General features: G+C 38.7%; 1 pseudogene; it reads right to left on the reverse strand.

Moving 5' to 3' along the window:
* Positions 1-604: 604 nt before the first annotated feature.
* Positions 605-5264, reverse strand: LOC118835843 (annotated as a pseudogene).
* Positions 5265-7190: the final 1926 nt, after the last annotated feature.

Here is a 7190-nt window from a genome sequence, read left to right on the forward strand (position 1 = left end):
TGAAGAAAAGGAAAGCTTTTCCCACTTGTTTATGGAAGCTATTCTGAATCATTAATAAGCTACCTGACTGATCTGCAACTGCTCCTATATGTAGGTAAGTAGCAATAATAGCAGCTTCTCATATCTCAATAGTGTATAACACAGATTAGCTAATATAATCCTCACCATAGCCCTGCAAAGTAGATGCTGTCCTTAGACTTGTTTTTGTCATGTTACTTTATTATCTATGATGATACTGCTGATATTTATGATGAGGAAACCCAGGCTCAAACAAGTTGAGTGACTTGACCAGGGTCAAAAGAGCTAGGGTGAGTGGCTGGATTTAAATCCACCTCCTCCCAACTCTTAAGTCCAGGGCTCTATCCACTATGCAATTCTTCCTGTCTCTAAATTTTCACAGTACATATGAGGACACAGTATCCTTCCTAAGGGCCACAGGGCAGGTAGTTGACAACAGGTGGAAAAGAACACCAATGTCAACTAGAAAAGTAATGAACGCAAGGTGGGGGTATAAATACACCTCCAAATGGGTGCCATGATAGTTTGGGTGGAAAACAGCCAACTTGACTAGTCCAAATTCTTTCTACACAAACAACATCAAATATTAAGGAGGTAGGGATTTGAGGGGGACTAGACAGATTCCAGCAGGTAAAAAACCCCTGTAAAAGGCCAGTGGTCCAAGTTTCACTGTCTCCAAAGCACAGTGAATGACACCCCGATATTCCCCCTTGGAGTTCAGTACGTCCAGTGATTGGCGCAGAAAGGTGGCACACCTGCTGGCAATTAAACTGGACAGGAAGTGGGCAAAGATGTTGTCTGACATCGTTTGTGTGCTGAGGACCAGCTGCTTGACTTGGTCATAGCAAGATAGCTGCCCCACTGTGACAAGAGCCCCTCAGGATGCTGCCATCGTAGCTCCAGAAAACAATTTTGTTATGCCTTCTTCACAGGCTACACTTATGATTCCATCTAAGGCATGTGGGTAGTTCCCCCATTGGTGCACAGGTAACTTCACATCATTCTGCGTCCTGACATTCACCATATCTGAGGGAGTCCCCACAAAACCACCAGCAAAACTGCCAAGAGATCCTAACAACACCTTCTTATGGAAAGGGATGCGCCCCTGGTTCCCCGCAGTCAGTCGGTCTTGGAATTATTCGTAGATGGCAAATCAGGTAAGGGAATAGGTGCTCTGGTGGCAGATAGAGGTGCTGATGCCATTGTACAGAGCCAGGAAGCCATCTGTCCACACCACCTTTGATGCCATCCCAGTCATCTTCATCTGTATCTTCTGCTGTGTCTGTAGATGGACCTTGAGCAGGTGCAACCGGTGGGTGCAGCACACGGCCCCAGAGGAGGCTCTCCCCCTGGAGGAGGCCAGCCCCCCGAGGTACCAAGGGGACACATACTTATTGGATATGGTTGCACCGCGAAGCGCTGAGCTGTGCTGGGTTGTACCTTGTGGCTCGGGCCAGAGTCTGGACAAGCACAGGCTGGTGGAGCACAGCACGCAGCGAATGGGGCAACAGGCAGTGAGAGAACTACTTAAGTATTTTAATTCCTCTTCTGTTAAGCTTGAAAATTTATATTTTTGTAAATATTCATCCATTTTATTAAGACTGTGAAGTTTATGGGCCTACAGTTGGGCAAAATAGTCCCTGATTATTGTTTTATTTCCTTTTCATTGGTAATGAATTCACCCTTTTCATTTTGAATACTGATAATTTGATTTCCTTTCATTTTTTTAATCAAATTAACCAATTCTTATGTATTTTATTGTTTTTTATTAAACCAGCCCTTAGTTTTATTTATTAGATCAATAATTTTCTTAATTTTGTTTTATTAATCTTTCATTTGGTTTTCAGTATTTCTCATTTGGTATTTAATTGGGAAATTTTTATTTTTTTCTAGCTATTTCACTTGCATGCCCAATTCACTGATCTCCTCTTTCTCTATTTCATTCATGACCATTCAGATATATACAACTTCCACTAAGAACTGCTTTTGCTGCATCCCATAAGTTTTGGTATGTTGTCCCATTATTTTCATTCTCTTGGATGAATTTATTGATTGTTTCTATGATTTGCTGTTTGACCCACTGATACCTTAGGAGTAATTATTTAGTTTCTAATTGATTTTTATTTTGTATTTCCATGACCCTTTAATACATATAATTTTTATTGCATCATGATCTGAAAAAGATACATTTAATATGTCTGTCTTTCTGCATTGAATTGTGAGGTTTTTGTACCCTAGTATATGGTCAAGTTTTGTGTAGGTGCCATGTACCACTGAGAAAAAGGTTTATTCCTTTCTTCCCCATTCAGTTTTCTCCAGAGTTTTACCATATCTGACTTTTCTAAAATTCTATTTACCTCCTTAACTTCTTTCTCGTTTATTTTTTAGTCAGATATATCTAGTTCAGAGAGGGGGAAGTTGATGTATCCCATGAATATATTTTTGCTATCAATTTCTTCCTGTCATTCAACTTAACTTCCACTCTAAGAATATGGATGCTATACGACTTGGTGCATATATGTATAGTAATGATATTGCTACATTTTCTATGTTGGTTTTTAGCAGGATATAGTTTCCTTCCTTATCGCTTTTAATTAGATCTACTTTTGCTTTGTCTGAGATCAGGATTGCTACTCTCCTCTTTTTTGCTTCAACTGAAGCACAATATATTCCTTTCCAGCCTTTTACCTTTACCTTTTGTGTATCCCTGTTTCCTCTGTGTTTCTTGTAAACAATACATTGTAGGATTCTGTTTAATCCATTCTGCTATCCACTTCTGTTTTATGGGAGAGTTCATCCCTTTCACATTCACGGTTGTGATTATTATCTGTAGCTGTCTCTCCATCCTATCTTCCCCTCATTTATGCTTTTCTTTCTCCTTTCTGTTTCACTCCTCACTAGAGTTTTGCTTTTGACCACAGCCTCCCTCAATTTGCTCTCCCTTTTATCAGCGCCCCTCCCTTTTCTTTCAATTTTCCCTTACTACTTCTTCCCTCCTTTCTATCCCTTTTTCCTTTTTCTTTCCCCTTTCCCCTCCAGCTGCCCATAAGGTAAGCTAGATTTTATACCTATCTGAATATATTATTCCCTCCTTGAGCCAAATCCCATGAGAGTAAAGTTCAAACAATGCTCATCTCCCTCCCTTCTTTTCCCCTATTGTAATATATCTTTTTGCCTCTTTGTGTGATGTAATTGACCCTTTTCTGCTTCCTCCTTTTCTCCCATTACAATCTTTTTTCAGTGCTTAATTAGTCCTTTTATCATCACATCAAAAGTGACTTCAACTCACTCCCTCTGTCTATACATTTCCCTTCTATATGAAAATATAAAGATACAATTCTCCAGATTTGTATCATCTTTGTACATAGGATGTAAACAGTTTGTCCTCATTCAATAATATGTTTTTTTTTCCTTTTCCTGTTTGCTTTTTATGCTTCTCTTGAGTCTTGTATTTAAAGATTAAATTTTCCATTGAGCTCTGTTCTTTTTTTTTGGAAAAGTCTGGAAGTCTTCTATTCCATTGACTGGTCATCTACTCCCCTGAAAGATTATGCTCAATTTCAATAGGCAGTTGATCCTTGGATGTAATCCAAGCTCCTTTTGCCTTTTGGAATATCATATTCCAAGCCCTCCCATCTTTTAATGTAGGAGCTGCATGGTCCTGCATAATCCTGACCATGGTTCTGTGATATCTGAGTTGTTTCTTTCTGGCTGCTTGCAGTGTTTTCTCCTTGATCTGATAATTCTGGAATTTGGCTACAATATTCCTTGGTATTTTCAATTTGGAATCTCTTTCAAGTGATATTTGGTGGATTCTTTTGAAGACTATTTTACCTGGTTCTAGGGCCTCAGAGCAGTTTTTCTTGATGATTTCTTGAAAGATATTCTCCAGGCTCTTTATTTCATCATGGTTCTCAGGTAGACCAATAATTCTTAAATTATCTCTCTAGGATGAATTTTCCAGGTTAGTTGTTTTTCCAATGAGGTATTTTACATTTTCTTCTATTTTTACATTCTTTAGATTTGTTTGACTGATTCCTGATGTCTCACAGATTCATTAGTTTCCACTTGCCCAATTCTATTTTTTAACAAATTGTTTTCTTCAGGTAGCTTTTGTACCTCCTTTCCACTTGCCTAATTATACTTTTAAGGAGTTTTTTTTTCAGTATACTTTTTTTCATTTTTTCAATTGTATTTTTAAAGGAATCATTCATTTTTTTCTTCTACCTCTCTTATTTGACTTTTAAAATCCTCCTTGAGTTCTTCCAAGAAGGCTTTTTGGGCTTGAGACCAGATCATATTACCCTTTCAGCTTTTGGGTGTGGGTATGTTGATCATGTTGTCCTCTGAATTTGTGTTTCGATCTTCCCTGTCACCAAGATATTTTTCTATGGTCATGGTTTTTTTTTTATTTGTGTTGCTCATGTTTGCCTTTTTCCTGCCTTTTAAATTTGATCTCTGCTTCTGGGGCTGAAGGGCCACTGTCCCAGACTTCTTGTACTGTAAACTAGGGGCCTGGTTACTGGTTTTCTGTTCTGGGTCCTCAGGTGCTGGCAGCTGGATGTTGTAATGGTCTGGTAGTTTACCTGTGGCTGAGCTGGAGCTGGCAGTGGTGGTTGGTGTGTGCCTGGTATTGGCATTTGCCTGCTATTCCACCCTGGGGCTCTGGATCTCCAAGTGTTCTGCTGAGGTGTAGCTTGCTGCCACCTTGCTGGGACACCTACCCCCTTGTACTGGTCCCCTTCAGCCACAGCAAGAGGGACCTTTCCCTTTATTCTCCCTAGCTTCTGGAGTTAAAAGACTGCTTTACTCCATCTTTCTGCTGGCTCCACTCTTCTAGGATATTTCCTGGGCAATATTGTCTGATTTTTTCAAAGTCTCTAAGGCAAGGTAGGAGAAACTTATTGCTTACTCTGTCATCTTGGCTCCCAGAAGTTTAAATAGGTGACTGTCAAACATTTAGTCTGTTGGCTGATAGCCCCGGAGCAGGTGTTACTGCTGCTGCAAGCCCTGTGCAGGACTACACTTCTTTCTTATCCAGTTCTGACAGACCTCCCTCCTGCACTGAGAGGTCTGGGAATTGCCACTGCTGCCAGTGATTCAGTCTGCTGGGGTCTCCTCCAGCTTTGCTGTGGTTGAATCTACATTGGTGCAGCCTGCATGCTAGACTCCACGCCTCTCCCAGCCCAGTACAAGAGATCCTTTCTGTCAACCTTCCAGGTTGTCTTGGGTTGGAAATCTGCCATACTCTCTCTTTTTGTGCATGCTGCTGCTCTAGAATTTGTTCAAATTCACTTTTTAGAGGTATTTGAAAGGGTTTCTGGGAGAGCTTTGTTGAGTCCCTGCTTTCACTCTGCCATTTTGGTTCTGCCCCCTGTTTTGGTTCTTTAAAAAACAATTCTGACACCTAACCAAAAATTTATAATATTTTGTATGCTTATTATGTGCTAATTAAACTAGCAAACAGTTCATTTTTCCCAGAGATGGCCAAGGCTAGTACACAGGAAGAATAATGTGGAGTCACAAGGTATTGCTTAATTGTTAGTTCACTTGTAGTTGCTTAATGGTCAGCGTATGATTCCTTTAGTTTTCTTTAGGTTATACATTGAATGACATGGTTGTCAACATGTAGATTGGGAGAAAAAAAACTAAGTGGCATATTTAGAAAAATACAGACAAATTTTAGATTTATTTTGAAAAAAATTCTGCTTAAGAAATACATGGGATTATTAAGTGCTCAATGCTATCAGTATCTACTAGACTGATTTTGTCGTTATCTTCAACTCACAAGGCAGAGAACTGAAGTAGAGGGAGAACTGGTCCCAGAAACAGAAAAAAGCTGGGTTCAAGTCACATGATGACTCTATGATCTTGGCCAAGTCACTTAATCTTTCAGTATATAGGAAATTTTCTAAGATGACTCATTGAAGGGTCCAATCAACGTTGGTAGAGGGAATTTCCATTTTTAGGATATTTTCTTATACCAAGGCAACAACAGATCCAGTTCCTATTCTTTCAACTTGCACTTGTCACTTTCTATATAGCAATAAGTTATCAAAGATCCATATGCTTCAACAATTTGATGGATCTCTAATGTCAGTAATGTGTGAATATTTCTTTTAGTGGGGTAGATCAGAGCTATCAAACATGGCAGATGTGGCCTGTAAAACTCCAAACCAGATTAAAATGTAAATCAATAATATTTAACATAAAAATTAAACTAAGTCAATATGTAACTAGCAGGAATTTTTATATATGTATGATTTGTTAGTCCCCTTTTCTATTTGAGTTTGTCACCACTGATGTAGATAAAACCATCTTTAACTTCTCATCCTATGCAATTCTTGTGTATGTCCACATTTTCCCAAAGATGTTCTTAAGCATCTCCCCCTAAAACTAGAGGTATTTATTTATCATGCAACTATAAACTAAGGCCTTCAGGCTAAATATCTCCACCTATGTTTTTATGAACCTAGAGTTAAGACTTCTTTTTTATTTTATAATGTTGAAAAATGTAATACACATGCAGACACATACAAAATGTATATATGCACCTTCATTATACAATATGTGCATACATATACGTATATATGTATATTCCTACACATATATACATAAATGCACATACACTTACACATGTTACAAGAAGTGGCAGCAGTAGAATTCAGCCTTTGTCTAGTTTGCCCACTCCTTGCTTTCTGATTGTTAGTGTGTAACCTGAAGCTCAAAGTCCATTTGCAGGTGACTCTCCTCATTGGTTGAAATTGATTGCCCCATTGTCCCCACACGTACAAAAGGCAATATTGGCAGTTACTTTCAGGGAGAAACCATGGAATTTTAGTTTCTCTTTAAGGAGAAGAAGGAAGAGGAAAACTCAAGGAAGAAATTAACATATATCATGTCAGTTTGATTATGTCCCTATCCCCAGCTTACTGCACTAGAAACTTTGAGGAATTTCCTCTTGGGTGAAATCTGAGCCTCTCTAAGTTAAGCTGAGATATCTTACTCCCAATAGGATGTTTCCCTCAATATGTATATTTTCAGGTATATTCTCATCAGTATACCTACTCTGATTTCTGTTTACTAAGGTCTTAGATAAATGAATTTATTTACTATATGTATTAATGGTGGAATTGGCATTTGGTGGGAAAGTAGTACATATAGCCTTGTTT

The sequence above is a fragment of the Trichosurus vulpecula genome, chromosome 1 (assembly GCF_011100635.1).
Source record: "Trichosurus vulpecula isolate mTriVul1 chromosome 1, mTriVul1.pri, whole genome shotgun sequence".
NCBI lineage: Eukaryota > Metazoa > Chordata > Mammalia > Diprotodontia > Phalangeridae > Trichosurus > Trichosurus vulpecula.